This window comes from Poecilia latipinna, unplaced genomic scaffold (assembly GCF_001443285.1).
Source record: "Poecilia latipinna isolate Pla-1442-1.1 unplaced genomic scaffold, P_latipinna-1.0 Scaffold600, whole genome shotgun sequence".
NCBI classification, from domain to species: domain Eukaryota; kingdom Metazoa; phylum Chordata; class Actinopteri; order Cyprinodontiformes; family Poeciliidae; genus Poecilia; species Poecilia latipinna.
In genome coordinates, this window is record NW_015113216.1 from 79,104 (window position 1) to 98,735 (window position 19,632).

At 36.6% G+C, this 19,632-nt stretch overlaps 1 long non-coding RNA gene across 1 annotated transcript; it reads left to right on the forward strand.

Moving 5' to 3' along the window:
- The first annotated feature begins 5,861 nt into the window (after window positions 1-5,861).
- On the forward strand, window positions 5,862-19,075 carry LOC106953751 (uncharacterized). The gene is made up of 2 exons (XR_001426252.1): window positions 5,862-7,549; window positions 9,756-19,075. It is a non-coding gene; the product is annotated as an uncharacterized LOC106953751 (long non-coding RNA).
- Window positions 19,076-19,632: the final 557 nt, after the last annotated feature.

Sequence of the window (19,632 nt, forward strand, 5' to 3'; positions counted from 1 at the left end):
AGCGTTTTTTCCCCGTAAAAAAAAACTTAAAGGTTTTGCCCAAGAAAAAAAAAAATTTTCTTTTTTCTTTTTTTTTTTTTTTTTTTTTTTTTAAGGAATGTTTCTGTAAAGAGATCTGTTTCACATCATAGCCATCATTTTCAAGGAGTAAGGGATCCCAAGTGTTAAAGAAGATTTTAGGTTATAATATTTCTTAAGAAAACTCTTTTGGCTCGATCTCCTTCGATCCCAGGTTCTCCTGGCGGGCCACGTGTAGCCACACAAAAACAATGAGTGCACACGTCACAGAATTGCAGTTTAATCCAATAGAAGACAACAAAATTACAACAGAAACTGCGGAACAACAGAGACATATATTCATTTACCTGACATAAATGGAAAGAATAAGAAGGAAAGAAAGAAAGAAAAGCAAAGACGTCTTTGGAGAATTGCAAGAGCAAATCTAATTTGTTACTTCTGTGTTGAAAGTTTTACAGTAAAAGGCGTATTCTTATCTTTATTCAAATAAGGCGTATCTTTGCTCATCCAACCAGGAGCTATCTCTGACCCTCTCTAAAGCCAGGCACTCCTGCTGTTTTACAGCTTTTCACAGATGAGTGTGAAAAGCTAGAACTTCTCCTGATTGTTTCCCACATAGACAAATGGCAGTTCAAAAGATGTTAGCAAACCATCTGCTTTAACTACAGGTAACATAAAGGTCAATAGGCCAGAATAAGTTACTGATTTTAAAACTATAATTAGGCTATTTCAATCAAGACATGTTAAGTTTTAAAACTAGCATACTTTAAATTTATTTTCTTAACACAAGCCAGGGACCTCTACATCTTAAAAACTGAGATTTAAAGGGGCACATTTAAATGCCAAATAATAGAACCTGCAACTGAACAACCGATTTATATATGTATTTTATTGACATAGTGCCACCTGGTTAAGTCACTCTGTTACCATCAGAACTGCTTTATTTTTGTCTAGATTCAACAAGGTTTTAAAGATTTTCATCCTCACTGACATAATAGCAACATGTACTGATCACAGGTTCATCTGCATAATTATGATGCAATTCTCAGCTTTATCCATATACGATTTGTTTCTTTTGAAACATCAGCTACATAGTACTTTTTCCTTTATATATATACACTGCTCAAAAAAATAAAGGGAACACTCAAATAAAACATCCTAGATCTGAATGAATGAAATATTATCATTGAATACTTTGTTCTGTACAAAGTTGAATGTGCTGACAACAAAATCACACAAAAATCATCAATGGAAATCAAATTTATTAACCAATGGAGGCCTGGATTTGGAGCCACACACAAAATTAAAGTGAAATGTTCCCTTTATTTTTTGAGCAGTATATATATATATATATATATATATATATATATATATATATATATATATATATATATAAAATCAAGTGTAAATTCATTGAAATAATCTTTTGTTTTGTTTTTCAGAGCATTTAGCATAGCTTTTTGTTGTTTCTATCTATTCTAGTGCAATTTCGATGAGATTTTAACAATTGTAGCCTCAGTTTCCTGTTCTTACCTGGAGGAAGTGGCAACTGGTGTGGTCTGCTGATGCTGTAGCGCATCAGCTTCAAAATTTGATGAATTGTGTGTTCTGACATGGTGTTCCCCATTCCTTTACAGCTTAAGCTGTAGTTGCTTTTCAATAATTTCTAACCAATCTGTTTATTCTTCTTAAAATGTTCAAGTTTTTGTCGCTATATTTCTGATGTTATACCTTTGAGTTTTAAATCAAAGCAATTGTAACATGCACCGTTTCTTTTTAAGATTTAGTCTAAATACTATGACACCATAAAACCAGGATGCTTTGGCTCAACACTTTATACTGAAAGAATTTCATAACTGCCATGTTGGATGGTAGTCGATGGCCCCAATAGCAGGAGACGGAGGCGTATAATTTAATGAAGAAGAATAAAAACTACGAAAAAACACATGAAAGAAGCCAGCAAGGGGACATGAGGAGAACACAGAGTGGAAAGAGGAAGTGATGGGAGTAGATGAAAGGATCCAGCAAGTAGTGAGTGAGAAAGAGAGGGTTAAATACTGGGGAAGTTGCATGCTGAACAAAAGACTTGGGTTGATGAGCTAATTAATTGCAGGTGTGAGTGGAGGGAAAGAGAGAGAGTAGCACAGGGGGCGAGGGAGAGTACACAGGAGAACAAGAAATAATTCTAACACTAAATAATAACTAGACTAAAGAAACCTAATAAAGCCACAGTAACAAATAATAAGAAATAAACATATCTAGAAAAACTACGAAGAAGTTAACTTAAGGAAAACAGGAACAAGACAGATGTAACCGAAATAACACAGAAATAAACAAAACCAAATCAAACAACCCCAGATATGACAATATCAGCCTGTGCCTAATAAAAAAAAGTGGTAAGTTTGATGTGCTTCGTAATTACAGAGTACTCTGTCTGCCTCAAATATTTGCATGGGAGTGTTTCTGAATCCAATGGGTCTGACCAGATCTAAATGTGTTTTGCAATATTTGTACTTACCACTTCTAGGTTTATGTAAAACAAGTTTTCTGATATATTCTGTAAAATTTAGGTTTATTTTATTTATGTCCCATCCCATGTATTTCAGGGTAATATAAAATATTTACTGTATTTGTTGCATCCTTTTCAAAGCATGGCTCAGGGTGTTATCAAGAGGCAAGGTTGAGCACATGTTTTGCACATTTGTGCACACATCTGTGCGTGTGTGCTTGCACTCATGATATGCATGCAGAATAATATGTTCATTTCGATGTGGGCACATGAGGGTTTTGCTTTATTTGCACATGCGCATATATTGCCAAAGCCCTCCTCTCTTATTGCAGGGAAATCTACTCCACCCCCTTGATGCATAGCACTACTCTTTTATGGCACGTTGACAGACACATGCATACAGTGCCAGAATATTCTTGCGTACAGTTGTTATTTTGTTTTATCTCAAAAATATCTCACTGTTGTTGTATCTGATAGTTATATACTAATAAAGGTGTCGACATTTAATCCAGTTAAGTAAAATGATATCACTATTAACAGAAAAGGGCAAATGTATCAAGAAGAATTACATGTTTCTAATATATGAAGACAGATGTAATATTACAAAAGTCTCTCACGAGTCAATTTTAATCATGACAGCTTTTTAAAAAAAATAAAAAAATAAAAATCTATTCTGTTCCATACACGTCCAAGTGATTTAATTTTTATTTAAAACCGAAGACAGTCTCTGACTTTCTACTCTCCTTTCCTTCATCCCACTCAGCACTGTGACTGCAGCTGTTTGAACTCTCAGCTCTCTGGAGCCTGCCCTCCTTTTATTCTTTTCTTAGCCAGCATTGTCTGTTCTTTTTAGTCAGCCTTGTTATTTTTAGATGAAACATAATAGCCAGGATCTTCGACACACTGTGAAAGTTTCACACCACTCCTATTGTTTAATCCATACGACATCTCCTCTGTGCTTACTAGCACGTTGGAGCTTCAGCTTAAAGCACAAGCCTTAAAATATTAATAAATACGATGGGAATATTACAGTAGGAATCTCAGCCAAGTCAATCAAATAGACTTATTGTTGAATGTCACAATTCATTTTTAATGGCGGGGCTTTTTGTGGACGGGCATTGCTAAGCATTAAACATCATTTCCTTCTTTTATTAATCAAACAACAGTTTGAAATGTGTGCCACTGATCTCAGTGGCGTACCTCGATGCAGAAGGGGGATGATGGAAGAAAAATCTGTGTCATCTCCTCACCAGCAGGACAGAAAATGGTTCAAAATGTAATTCTCTTTGGTGCAGCGCCTCCTTCCTCATTCTCTCTAATCTGCAAGCATGCAAATTACAATGCAAATGCAAATACTGCTGAATAATTTATGTGCAGTCTACATTTCTCCTCCAAAACCAGCAGCTTCTTGCTTAAGCAGAGTAATGTGGGATTCATAGCACAGATTTGGTTAACCACAGAAATTCGCCCTGCTTGCCTTGGACAATTTTGTGAAGGACTGACAATAGTCATTGCTAAATAGCTTAATCATTTAATATCTGACAATATAGTTAAAACCTCGACTCAAATCTGTAAACTTTATTTTAAAATCTGCAGTTCATTTACCTCTTTTCTGTTGCTGCTGTTACCTCAGAACAGCAGTAGAAAAAAAATCCTGTTGTCACTTATTTATTTTTTATGTAATTTGTATTTAAGAAAACACATTTTTGAACAAAACACAAGGTTTTATTTTTTGCTCACATTAACTTGTGTTGATGTCAGTGATTAAAAAAAAACTTAGAAATTATATAAATGTCTATTCAAATGACTGCTGTCATCAAATCACCCTTTTCAGCTATTTCTTCAATTTGGCATCCAACAAATTAACAATCACTTTCATACTTCTGGCACAACTGTGCTAATATAGACACACAAAATGTGTTTTTTATTTTATTTTGTAGATAGGAAGAAAACCCTCACAGCAATTAATATTATACATATAGGCACAACCTCATAAGAGCTGATGTTCCCTGCATCCGAGCTAATGTATTCAGATTTCTCCCTCTGCAGATTTTCCATCAGGGATTATAATTAAGCAAAAGTGTTCATGAGTGGGCACGTTCATTTCGCCCGTGTCCGGGTTTAGGCGGTTTTAGGAGGATGGAAAAACAAATCCTGGTGGAACAAGGCGATGCATGCAGCTGCAGTTGAGTGAAAATATTACACACAGAATAGCAAACATGAAAGTTACTAATATGCTAACTTTTTTTTCTGTTGGTAATTAACTTACTAATGAAAGAATAACAGATAAGTAGAAATACATACGTACATACATTCGCAGAAGCAGCTCTATCTATCTATCTATCTATGGACATCAATATTTGCTTCTTTTTCTGCCAGTTCATTTTTATGGTCTATGTTGCTGCATTTGACTAACATTACAATGAGCATGGAAGTAAAAAAAAAAAAGAAAACTGTAGAATGTGATAAAAAAAAAAAACTTGAATAAAATGCTATATTTTTTAGACATACTCATAGGTTTAATTGAATAAAAAAATGCATGCAAACTTGCAATACAACATCTTCTCTGGTACTTTATAATGTGTCTACTGTTCAGCCACTCACTCATAAAAAAGTTTAAAACTAAAAAGAGTTGTGGCTTTAAAAGTAAATGTTCCATTTTCTATTACACACTTTGTAATTTCAGGTGTGTGCAAATCTAGTTGATTTAAATGAAGACTAAAACACCAACAACTGCACTGCCTGCTGTAGTCATTGTGTTTGCCAGGATGTCACCATTATGCCACATCTTCCTTGTTCTTATATTGTTTTTATTTCTGCACAAATGCTGTTTCGACTATTGAGCGCAGAGAAAAGAAAACACATTGCATTTACACTCACAGTGCACAAGTGTAGCAGTCCAAAGTATTAATGCAATTTTTCCTCCCCTCTTCATATGAAGATCGATTTATAAGAATTAGGGTGCAGTGTTTGACTGCATGTGTGTGTGTGGACAATAGCAGACACACTGAGAAATTAAGACAGAGCTAGAGGGGGAGAGAGAGAGAGAGGGAAGCTCATTATAATCAGGCAATTATGCTGGCAGAATTAGAGGCGTCCTTATTTTCTCTTGTGGCAGCCAGAGTGTGGATACGGCTTTTTAACTCACTGTAGACTAATCCACGGATACGACTGACTATTTCATGTTAATATGAGGAATCTGTATGTAACAGCAAGATTTGGAAGTAAAAGCTGGTGATTTTTTTTTCTTCTTTTTTTAGATTTTTTTTTTTTATTCTTGTGAACTGGCAAGCTAACCGAAGCTCCCCAGGTTCTGGGCGTTTAATTTGCATTGATGAGATGTTTTTTTTTTTTTTTTTTTCCTCTCCCTCTCCTGGTTATGGTTTTGGCACAACAATAGAGAGCTGAGAGAAGAGGGCAGTTGATCAAGCCCACAACTCAGGACCATCAGGGTCTTCAAAACTGTGGTATATAATTATATTGCATGTTTTTTTTTGTTTTTTTTGTTTGTTTTTTTGCTAAGTTTGTCTAATTTCGTTGTTAATCCTATTGATATTGTTGTTTATGTTTATCAGGCATAGAGTGTATTATACATTGTGTGCAACTCACAGCTGTAATGATTTATTTTTTAGGTTTTCTCATATATAAAATCATACTCAGAAATTGAAATGTACAAAAATTAAAATGTATATTATTATCTAGATAAAATTACAATAAAATAATAAGATTATACATCTCTTCCTGACTATTCTTCAGAAATTGAATGCACCAGGTCCACATTTAAGATCAATGTAATTGTCCACCAGTGGCGTGCTCTCACTAAATACTTTGACCCTAGGTCAAGGCTGTTTGGCCAGAATTTAACTCTTGACCTCTAATACATGTCTTATCAACTCTCCGCCTAATTTGTATTGATTATCACTCCCAAGAGACTTGGGGGTTAAAACACTTCTTTCTTAATGAAATATTACTTGATATATTTTCCTGACAAAAAAGAAAAAAAAAAAGAAAAACTGAATTTCAAATTAAATAATATACTTAATTTCATGATTTGAAAAGTATGTTTTCTTTATATTTTTTTTTTACACATTTTGACACAAAAGATGCATAGATGAATTCAGGACAAAAGAGACTCATTGCTGCACATCTGCCACCCTCTTTCCAATTACGGAAATATGAAGTTGTGCCTGAAAGTGCCTGTGTGTTTACGTGTGTGTGTCAGGGTGGAGTGGGTGGATGGCTTTAGATGAACAGTGGAGCTACGACTTCTCTCAAGTTCTCAGGCAAGTGCTTGTGTCTGGCGATGGAGGAGGCAGCTGATTTGGGATACGGCGTTTACATAACAAAGGGCCCGAGCCTGTGAACTTGGGGCTCCTTTCGACCCCGGCACTGTGGGGATGAATAGTCTTCAAGCCTCCCCACGGAGCACCCCCCACAGCTTGCCCGATCGTGGTAAAATTGTTAATCGGGTAATTTAATATAGTTTTCAATATGCCTCATCTCTCATTGAGAAAGCATTCTTGCCTTAATTCTCGCCTTCCCTACTAAAACAAAACAAAAAAAAAAGCGGGCCCCCGCCCTTTCTCTGTCCCGAGCAGACGAGACAGGCAGCTGCAGGTCTCGGAGTTTTCTCAATTGAAATGTTCAAACATCAACAACATGAAGGCCTCCATAGACACAGTTTGTATGCATATGCTGGCCGAGTTCATTGTAGAGGACTATTTGTTCATGTGTGTATCTGGACACATTGAGTCAGTGGATAAGCATCTATGCGTGTGTGGGTAGAGGGGAAGACAAAAAGCTTAAATCTGTAAATGTGGCTTTGTGTTCATACAGTGCAATGCCACATGCTTACTTTGTCTTGCGCTGAGAAAATGAGCAAATCAAACGGAGGGTCTTGACAGATAGTGTCGAGCACTTCACCTTTCTAACCCAATCTGGAATGAGGTCACTTCAAACGGTTCCTCCGTCTAAGGTCAGGCTGACGTCAGTTCACCCGGTGTGCAGTGTCCACTGGCCGAGGTGAGTCATCAAACAACTGGTCCTTGTTTTAGGCAGTGTGAAGACACCTATCCACCCACGCACACACACACACACACGCAGACACACACACACACACACACACGCACTCACGCACACTAACAAGTACACGCAGGGCCCAGGTCCTGACTCTACTCCCTATAAATACATACTGTAATCGAGGATGACTCAGACACTTCGTAGTTCTCCGTGGGGCGGCAGAAGATGGAGCGAGGTGGACGAGGAGTCTGCAGGAACACTTGGAGGAAGGAAGAAAAATCATACATTGGTTTCTTAGTCTTGTCATTTTGGATCAGACTGGTAGAGAGACAAAAAAAAATGTTGGTGAAGAACAAAAGCGTGTATGAATGGGCGAGTGACTGAGTGTGTAGCCCTTTGGAGTCCTCAGTCTAGATAAAGTGATATACAAATCCAGGCCATTCACTATCAGCGCTCTCGTCCTTCACAAATGAAGAAAGTGGATGTGCTTTTGCAGCAGCATGCTACCTGACAATATTGGCTACAATTAAAGAAACTATATCTATAACTATATTTGTATGAATTTGTCTGGTTTCTCAATAGCCTCCTCTCCACTTGTACCTGTTATAGAAGCTGTATATTAATTTCATGATTAGATAATATTTTATGTCTAAATCAGCTCCCTTCAACTGCTTAAAACAAAACCAGGGATGTGTCTTTTGAGAAAAAACTAGCTGAGAATCAGGTGACATCAGCCCTAATTTATTCAATCACGAGCTCCAAGACACTTCTTCCCAGTCAAATTTAAGGACATTTTGGCAACCGTTGAACTACAAAGTGCCTGAAGATCCAGTTTCAAAGATCATCAAAAGTCAGACTTAATTTATATAAAAATATGAAGGAATAATGAAATACTTAAGAAGTATATACAACATAACCTGCCTGCAAAATTGCAAGATTGAGATAAATGAATTAAAAATGTTAAAGTTCAGAATATTTAAGAAATGGTGTATATGTCCAAACTTTGATTTCATACAATAGCCAGATTGTATTTCGAGATGGTTTGACAAAACTATAATTCTGCACTGATGGGGAACTGAAATCTAGATCTGCTTTCATGTCTTGTATGTGCTTGCATAGGCAGATGTATAAATAAGCAAATGTATCTGGCATTTCTCAAAATATAATTTCAAGGTAGCATGGAAATTGAAAGAAAATGTTTATCTGATTTATGTTGATTAATTTCAGATTTATTTCTTTATTTTTGCCGCCACACTTATCTTTAGCTCCCTACAGATTCTCTATGAGATTCAAGTCGGGATTCTGGCCTAGTCACTCTAAAACTAATTTTGCATGTGTCAGAACAAACTTGTACGTAAAATTAAAAGATTGCTTTAAATCTTAATATGCCAGGGTTATGAATAATTCCACTTTTGTTCATGCCAAATTTTAGCTTTACGTCTTAAAAAGCCTCCCCTAATAATGCTGTGTCCTATATAGCAAAAATACGTATGTATTTCTTTTCTCTAGCAAAAATCAATTGCAATATAATAATGTTTTTGAAAAAATAAAAAAATAAAACATCAAGGTTTTTTCTTTTGACAAAAAATGACTTTAGCTGAATATTTGATGAAACAAAATGACTTTTGTTTGTGAATATTTTGTGTTAATAATAATTAAAAAAAAAGGTTTGGCATTATAATTAAAAATTTGCATTGTAACTTTATGCTGCATACATCATACCTGTAGTGAAAGTTTGGTATATCAAGTTTTTATATCATGGCGTTTGCGACTGCTTTAGTGTGACGGGAAATTGAATTAATCAAACATGGAAACAAAGGTGTTATGGGCCCCCATGGGGGACAGGGTCTAACTGGGGTCAGGATTGTGGGGCCTTGTCTAGACTGCTTGTTTTTGTGGCTGCAAGGTTTCAACCTCTCTGTCATCCTTTTAAAAGAAGAACTTGACCCATGTCTGGTTGCCGTGGGAGTCTTAGGAAGGGAGACGGGGAAACATGGAACTGGTATGTAGCTGGGATTGCTATGGAAGTTTTTATGCATATCTACTCGTCGAAGGCTCAGTTTCTAAAAAAATCTGTAGCACTCAAAACCTCGAATAAATACGTATGCTTGTAATTCCATTTTGATATGCTGCATTGCTTATATTGCAAAGAAAATGTGTTAACTTTTGAACTGTCAAGTTTCAAGTTATTCTTTTTTTTTTTTCACAGACTTGAATCTGTCGCTTCAGGTTTTCCTCGGAGACATAACCTCTACATTTTCCCCACTTCCTCTGTATTAGTGCACTTCTCCAAACAATATTTATTGCAGAATATCTCTAGTTATAGGGAGTTAAAATCAGCCAGTCACAGTACAAACACAGGCACACAAAAAAACACCACAGGAACACCAAAACACCCATTAGACACCAAATTCAAATCAATTCCTCCCACTCGCTTAGCTCCTGTCTTGGTGTGCGTGGAGGATGCAGGATGCTGCTACAGGGCATGGTATAATTGAAAGGCTGAAGAAGAATACTGCTTCTTTAAAAACCAACCAGCAGGCAACGGGGGCATGATGGGAAAACAAAGCTGGGGCCCCAGGAGTGGGTAACATGACATCACTAATGGAGGAGCAGAGAGGATCACTGGCTCGGTTTGTTACTGGCTGTCTTCGTAACAACCACCAGGTCTTGAAGACGCAGCACGATAAAATCCACAATATCCAAATCTGACATTTATATGACCAACATGAATGACGTCAAGAGGTCAGGATTTGAAGAAACTTTGCTGAAACATACTGTTTGCACAAAATGAATTGAGTATTTTCCTCTTTGATGTTGTGTTTAGGTTGAACAAACGCATGATTCATCACTAATAGGCGTGGAATTTTAGAATAATCCTTTCTTAATTCTTGAAGAATTAAAATGTTAACTCTTTCTTCAAGAATGAGCATGTGATCTATGTGATAAATACATGTATATTGATAGAATATCCACAACATACATAAACCTATAGTTGTCTAAAAAGTATTGCATTTGAAACTATTTTGTTTCGCATCTTCTCTGTTTTTCTTTTCTTCCTATGAATGACAGGGGGCTGCATCTCTGCGGTATTAGCTCGAGCAGCTGTGAATTCAAAGAAAGTCAGCAAGCATGTCTGTCTTTTTCTGGCCCACATAAGGGATCTCCTACCCTGCACTTCTAAGATGGCAGCTCATTTTATCCAGCCATAAATATCGATATTACCTATCAATAAAGCCATCAGAGCAGGGTAAAAATAGCAGGGAGAGGGTAAAAAAAAAAAGTGGACAAGGAATAGGGTTGAGAGATGTGTGGAAATAAAGGGCAGATGCAGGAGAGAGAAAAAGAAAGCGATGGCTGCTTCTCTGTTTCGGGCCCATGGTCTCATACCTCCTGGGATAGCTGAACACTGTCAACGTTCTGCACTTCAAAATCAATCACTCTCAACTGGACAAAAAGAGAAGGACACACACTGCAACCGCACATGCTACAGTCAATGCCGAGATGCTGTATGACAGCAGCCTGTCACAGTGTCATGTTGTCATTATTGAGGACTGGGACAGAATGTCAGCAATGTTTCTGTTTTTCTGTATATTCTGGATGTACATTTAACCAAAGAAATGACTGAACATGAAAATGTAATTTTCTCTTGTGATCTGCAGTCTGCAAAAAAAAAAAGAAAAAATGTGATGTTTTGTGCCATTTGTGAGAAACATTATGCCCAGATAACCTGGTGGTGTTTGTATGCAGAGCTGGTTCAAGGTATCATGTTGATTCAGTATAAAACACTTTTGGCTGCAGTGTAGGGCAGTTCTGACTGATGAGTGAAAGTGGTTTTCTGAAGTGCCTCAAAGCTGATGTTGCTGTCTTTATAGCAAAGACCTTGAGCAAGTATATCACATGCAACCAACCCTGGTCTTCCAACATTGAGTCTTATACATTGAAGTCTATTTATTTATTTGTACTACTGTTTTGCCTTTGGCTTATTTGATGAAGTACGAAGCCACAAATTATGCCTGCGTAGAAACACCAAATTTCGTTGGTGCTCCTTTAGACATAATATAATACAATGATATAAATTCATAATTTTGTATCCAGTTTCATATCCATACATGGCAAGTACATCTTTACTCATTTCATCTTGAAATCAAGCTCATGGCTGGCCCTCAAAATAATTGTATCATAATTGATATGTTGCTCATGCCAATCACTACGTCACATACTGCATGGCAACAGTCACTCACGGCTCGTATCATGGGTAAGGAGCATACGCTAGCTGCCCTTATTGAACTCTCAGGTGCAGCAAGGAAACTTTGCTGCTGGACTTTCATTTTTACCAAGAAATGTTTAACATAGTCAGTCCCACTGTTTTATTAAGTGCAGACTTTGCAGATAGATTGAGCATGAAGTGCAACGACCTCACACCGAGCTTTACTGTTTTTAAAGTACAAAAGTAATAACAGGTAACTATCATGTTATTAATTCACTTTTGACAAAAGACCACCTGCACACTTGTAGACTGAGTATCTAGGACTGCAGTGTAACACTCAGAGCACACTCATGTCAAAGTATAATTCAGTGGTTTTTGCACTTTATCCCCATTTCAAGGCTAAGATCTTCCCAAAACCAACCAAAAATACCAAGGTGTGAAAAGGCAATCTATTATGAGTTAGTGTACTGGTTATACAAACTTTTTTTCTTAAGGTTTTCCCTGTATATTTTATGGCAGTACAGTATATAGTATATTTTACTGACTTTTTTGCCCTTTTCAGAAATGCTATAGCTGGTTGCCATAAGTAAAGCTTAGAATTTTGAGGACTTTCCAAACACAAAACTTAGTCAATGAACACATTAACAGTTCATCTGAATGACGTTTACTTGAATGAACTCACAGTTGTTAAGCCTGCGGTCCCACTGTTAATTCTATATAAAACAATACATATTATATGTCTTGCAAACCAGCAAATACTATCAAATCTTCAAGGTGATTTTGATGCATTCCTGTTCTGAATAATGTATGTATATTGGGAGCAAGGGTGTGCATTTCACTGAAAGATGTATGTTAATTTTATTTCTTAAATCTATAGAACAATTCACCATTTCTGAATTGAATTTGATTTATTTTATTTTTTTTGTTGTAAATATTCCAGAAGTGGTCAGATATTTACTAATTGAATTATTTAGATAGTAGAGCAAGCTTCACCATCACTGTCAAAAATCTTGCATGCCAGGAAAATGGGACATCGACAAAAGGGTTCAGATGGCACTGCGGAGATGATTTGCCGTTGTGTTGATTTTGTGGTGTATATGTAAACTAAAGCTATGGCATCCATACGCCAGAATATGCCAGAACGTTTTCTCATATTCAAAAAATACGAGAAAATCATAGTTTATTTGGTGACTAAACTATGCTACATTGTCAACATTATTTTCCTGTGGGTGTTTCTTCCAGTGTCATATAAATAAAAATCAGATATGAAAAGCAGATATTACTGTGATATCACAGATATTACAGTGATATCGGTTTACAAAATACTAAATTCAGTGTCAGGATCTTGTCTTTATATCCTTAATTCCTAGACATTTATAATGTGGCCTCAGAAGGATTTTGATTTAGTCTTGTTGAATTATGTCTTCTACAGTGTATTCATAATCAGTTCCATATTTGTTTGAAAAATCTTTTATTAAGTTTTGTTGTTTCGTATCTGGTACATTTCATTTAAAATTTTGATCGAGCTACTTGTTAAAAGAAATACAATTGCTTGGCTTACTGTAGAACACTAGAGCCATCTACGGCTTCCTAGATTTACTGAGAGGGTAAGCAGAAAAATAGTGTAGTTTCAGTAACCCTTCATTTTTCTTTGTGTAAACTTTGCAGACTCACACTTCTATATCTTGTCGTCTGTTGGGATCATGGGGTGGATGCAACTACTGAATCTTCCCCCAAACAAAAAAGATAACACAAAGTCCTGCTATCTGTAGATAAAAGTGAAATAGTGTGCAGTCTTGAGGGGGAAAAAAAAGTATATAAAGAGGAGGAAGGCACAGAAGGGTGCAAAACATTTCTAACACATAATTGAGTTGAGAAGCTCTCCTCACTTTTACCTGGATGCAGCTTCCAAGGTCGTGCTCATGGACAAAACAGAACATTTTAATAAGGGTGTTCTCTTACACGACTCACATTAAACTTCAGTCTGAATGGAACATGTTTCAAATCATATTCTCGTGGTTCAAATCAGATTGTGTTGGTTCACCTTGATAATATCAATATACGGGTTTACGCAGGAAAATAAATCTGAGAAAGGAAAAGATAAATCCCCCTGCTCTGCTTCGAAAACCTGAAAAAGGAAAATAATTAGAACTTTGTCCAATGTCGATTATGACTTGAGTGAGTGAATTGATCTCCGACTGTTTCTGGGAAATGCGTGAAATCTGCAGAGACCGCAATGGGAGCGATTAACTTCTTGCACAACACTTCTTTAACCTGTGGAGGATTAAAGGTGTTATTGCTTGTCAGACTCAGGTCCTTGATAACAAAATGTCAATACTTTAAGATTTAAATTATATTTTTATTTTTTTTTAATTTTCATGTACACGTGAAAACAAGTTGTTACATTGTATAAAATGACAACTGTGAAAAAGTTATGTTCTATTATCCAAACAGTGCCAATATGCCCTAAAATACTTTAGATTTTTTTTTTAGCAAAAGAGTAAATTCTACCACAAACTGCAAGGATTCATTCATTCATTCATTCATTCATTCATTCATTCATTCATTCATTCATTCATTCATTCATTCATTCATTCATTCAATAATTTTATGAGATTCAAAGAACATGGTTTGTTTATGGCTAGCAGGTTGGGATGAAAGGCAAAGCATTTTTAAAAGACCAATCCATCCACATCAATGTTTGTCTCATATGTTTTAGTATTTCCCTGTCATGGACTGGTTAAATGTTCAAAGAATACCTTGTTGACCGCTGGGATAAACTCCAACCCCACCACTATAACCTGAACACAACACAGCAGTGTCTGATAGGAATATGCTTTCACAATTTTAAAAGTAGGCCAAAGTGAAAATGATAAGAGACGCTGAAGAGGTGAAGTGACCGGCACTCACATTTAAGTGGTTTCAGAACCTTTTCTTAACTTTAAATGCCTTGTTTTGGCCATGGAAGGAAGTTGGAATATGCAAGTACCATAAACTCAAGGAGATTATAAAAAGCCAGATGTAGTTGTAACAAAGCAATTGGATGCTTTTAAGATATTTGATGGAGTCAAATATGGGAAATACCCTTCTGCTTTGCTAAACAGGCTTCAGAGGTGGGAATATGAGTATGGGACCAAAGACAAAATGGTTGACTCAAACTTAGGCTCTTTTCTTTCTTTCTTTCTTTCTTTATGCTTTTCACAATTGGTTAGAGATATTTTCTTTCTCAGTAAGCACACACTGTCCATGGCTCAGCTGAGGAATCTGATTTCTGGGGCAGGAGGCAATCCTGGCCAGGCAGAACATTTGTAAAATGCTACCCAAGAGACCTGGTTTTGAACTCCATGTACAAATGTTCCACTCTCAAAAAAATCTGTTTTTATGCTATGCTACCACTGATGCCACCATGCTGCATTTCAATGTGGTCTGGGTGAGGGGTTTATGCTCTACCCATGTCTGATCGGTTCTCCCTGGTTACTTGCATTTCTTTTCGTTGTTTTAAAGATAAATCTCAGGTTAGTTGAAAAAATCTTTTATTAACAAGTTTTGTTGTTTCGTATCTGGTTTAAGAAAAATCTATTGTGACTGAAAAAGTAGTTGAAACTAGTCAGATAGGCTGTCTCACATAAAAACAGTACAAGTCATATCAGAACATTAATAGTTATTCATGTTTTTTAGATTTGTCTCTTATTCCTTGTTACTGTTGTTTTTTTTCCATATTTTTTTTCCCTATGCTTTACTGTATATTGTGCTATTTTGTACTTGAATAATTAGGCTCAGTTTTAAATAAAATCTGGCTGTTCCATATTATTCGTTGTTGTGATTGAGATGAAGCACCATAGCAAAGATAACAAGATGATACAGTTTCCTTAATTGGTTTTTACCTTTTGACATTGAATGGCAAATTGAATTAGACTGTATTTCTGTTATATTTTGGATTACGGTGGACTTCATACATTTGGATCTAAATCTGACTGTAACATTTCGTTGTAGTGGCATAAACTGTATGAATAGGAACCAAACTCAGTTGATGAGAATTCATTGAATGAATCAAACAGAATGAAACTCAAGTAAGCAGAATTAGACTGAACTGAATCACATTCAGCTAAATTGAAGCAGAATGTGTTGAACTGAATTGGGTTGACTTAAACTGAAATTAAAATGAACTGAATTCCTAAGCACATTTCTCTAGATCATTTAGTTTGGGGTTTATGAATTAAATACCTATTCTTTGTCCTAGGTGCACCACACATCTCACAGACCATTTCCACTACGCATGTGGCGGCTAAAACATTGTTGTAAAGTCTTAAAGGGTCAATTTTGATCATAAATAACATCATAATGACACAAGAAATTCATTATTTCAGCCAAATATAATGTGTGAAATACATTCCTTGTTGTCTACAGAAGATATACAATGGATTTTGACTGGCTATTACACATCTGAACATACCAGCAAAAACTGAATCTGCAAACTTTCATCACCTCTATAAATATATATTTTTTAATCCAGCCTCCTATTGTGTGACTTCAGTCTATCATTCTGTGGACATAAAAGTCAATTATATTCCCTGTTTTTTTATTTCTATAACTTTGTACAAAAAAAAAAAAGGCTTTCACCCAACTGATGTGAAGGAAACTGAGCTATTTTAACACTCCCCAGACGCTTTGTGTTGGTGTTTGCTTTATTTTGATGGTTACCTGCAGATTTGACACTATAGCTCCGAGGCATCCTTTGTCTCCTAACAAAAGCCCCTGGCAGTTAAAACAAACATCACTGGACACCCCTGCAACACACACCAACTCACCTGTCATAGCTATAACAACCCCATCAGCATTTTGCTGCAAACATGAGGGCCAGAAATGTTCACAGAGACAGCCATCAACTTGGATCCATGTCCCATATGACCACTGACGTGTGTGAGCGCAGTTTTGTGAGTGTTCGTGTGTGTGTGCATGCGTGCGGCTGGTGGAGGGGATAGGTGGAGACCATCTTTCATCTCTGGCTGTGATCTGGTATTCTACATTATATGATATGATGATACAGGCCCTATTAGAGGGACAGGACTGTGTGAAAAAAATGATGACTAGGCAAGTGGAAGACTGGACTGGGAACTGACATATGAGACGGGGAAGAAATTCAAGGAGGGTGGGGTTGGTGAAAGAGTGGAAGAGACGGAAAAGTATAGGTTTAAGGTTGGGGGTGAAGGAGCGGCGATGGATGAGTCTGGAGGAGGGCGAGATGAAGGATGGGAAGAGTGATGCTGGTAAAGGAAATAAAGGAAGGATGAGCGATATCTATGCATGTTATATTAAGAGGAAAAAATGGAATTAACATGAAAAAGTCAAAGAGACAAAGGGGAAGCACATAAAGATGAATAAAATAAATGAGCATGCTAAACTATGGTCAAGAGATGAGTTCAGTTATAAAATAAACTATTATTTTCTTTCACTAAAAAAAACTATAAAATATACAACTTAACTTTACAGATGCCACCACATCATCATGTTTCAGTTGCTTTAGTTGTTTATACTCTCTGAAATACGTTTTCTCATAGTTTGTGATTTTTGCCTGGATAAACTACAACTGTGTCAGGTGTACAATGTTGATCCAGATGCACTAATGCTTTGATCAACCTGCCAGCTTTTATCAGCTTGCATGCTCTTTCCAGAGCCAAAAGGGACCCAATTATGTCAGGCATACTGTTCTTTACGCCAGCAGAACCAAAATGTTGAGCAGAAAGGATGAAAACAACTCACACCCAAAACATTGCTTAAATGAAAGGAAATCTTTATTTACCTGTCAAAAAGTCTACTTTATTATCCCAGTCATTTCTATATGAATCATGCGTTAATGAGAGAAATGTTTTTCATTGCATTTCAGGAGATTTTGTTTTGTGAAAAACAGACAGATTTCCTGTTAGAGCAAAGGGAGTTTTTGTCGTTTTATGATCAGCAATTAACAATAATTTGTTATGTTTTTAAATTGGCGTATTAAATAAAATAAAATTAAACTGTTTAAAAACAATAGCAGTGTATTTAAAAATGTTGGCAAAACTCATAATCCTGAACAAAGTTTTTATTTCGCCAGGCAGGCGAAATCATTGACAACGCCACATATTATGTCTAAAATTATAAAGCGACACATTTATTATTACTTTTGGCTCACAAAAATAAGGCAAATAAAATCTAGTGTAGGCAAGAAAACAGCAAAAAGTGTCCAATTTTCTCAAATATTTACTGCATAATATCCAATATAGAAACTGAAGAATGGTTGCAGATTTTGATTTTCCAAACATTTCTGAGCAATTGACTAATTAGTTGTAAAATCAGTTTCTGAGAACTGCTTTATGTACTCAGCCTTAGACAATTCTTTGCATTTCTTCATTTTGTCTCAGAAACGGCATGTTTGAAGTCACCTCACAAGTTTTTTGTTGAATTAATGTCACAGGACTGGGCTAGGCATTTTGTAACTATAATTTTATCTGTCTAGAAACAAAATACAGGTCAGTTTAATGGTGTGTTGGACCATGTTGTGTTGTTAAAACACTAATTCTAATGTCATTTCAATTTAGACATGACCAAACAGGACATCCTCAAGTACTATGACATATTAACACCACGTTCCAATTTATTGTACAAGTGATATTTTTTCATATTTTTGTAAATGATCAATGCAAATGATGGTCAGTATAATTTCCAAGTCATGAACATTTAGGGTATAAATTCAACTTTATTCAACAAACCTCCCAATGTCTACAGGATTTTTTTCAAAAATAAAAAACCCCTCAAATGCATTGTTCCAAATTATTATGCAAAACAGGTTTTTAAAACATTTCATGGCTTATAAAGAACTGCACATTGTCATTCTTTGAACGTGCAGCATTAGGTGGTGACAGGTACTAAAACCAAAAGCTATTTCAATCAAAAACATCTTAACAGACCGAGTTACATGTCAACATAGGACCCCTTCTTTGATATCACCTTCACAATTCTTGCATCCATTGAACTTGTGAGTTTGTGGATAGTTTCTGCTTGAATTTCTTTGCAGGCTGTCAGAATCGCTTTCCAGAGCTGCTGTTTTGATGTAACTGCATCCCACCTTCATAGATCTTCTGCTTGAGGAAACTCCAAAGGTTCTCCATAGGGTTGAGGTCAGGAGAAGATGGTGGCCACACCATGAGCTTCTCCCCTTTTATGCCCATAGCAGCCAATGACACCGTGGTATTCCTTGCAGCATGAGATGGTGCATTGTCATGTATGAAGATGATTTTGCTACTGAAGGCACGGCTCTTCTTTTTGTACCATGGAAGAAAGTGATGAGTAAGAAAGTCTATATACTTTGTTGAGGTCATTTTCCCACCTTCGGGGACCCTAAAGGGGCCGACCAGCTCTCTCCCCATGATTCCGGCCCAAAACATGACTCTATCACCTCTTTGCTGACTTCGCAGTCTTGTTGGGACGTGGTGGCCATCCACCACCCATCCACTACTCCATCCATCTGGACAATCCAGGGTTGCGCAACATTTATCAGTGAAAAAGACTGTTTGAAAATTTGTCTTCATGTATGTCTGGGCCCAGTGCAACCGTTTCTGCTTTTGATCGCTGGTTAGCGGTGGCCGAATAGATGCTTTAACAGCAAGCCTCTGGAGGATCCTCCACCTTGAGGTTCGTGGGACTCCAGAGGCACCAGCAGCTTCAAATAACTGTTTGCTGCTTTGTAATGGCATTTTAGCAGCTGCTGTCTTAATCTGATGAATTTGTCTAACAGAAACCTTCCTAATTATGCCTTTATCTGCACGAACCCGTCTGTGCTCTGAATCAGTCACAAATCTCTTCACAGTACGATGATCACGCTTCAGTTTTTGTGAAATAT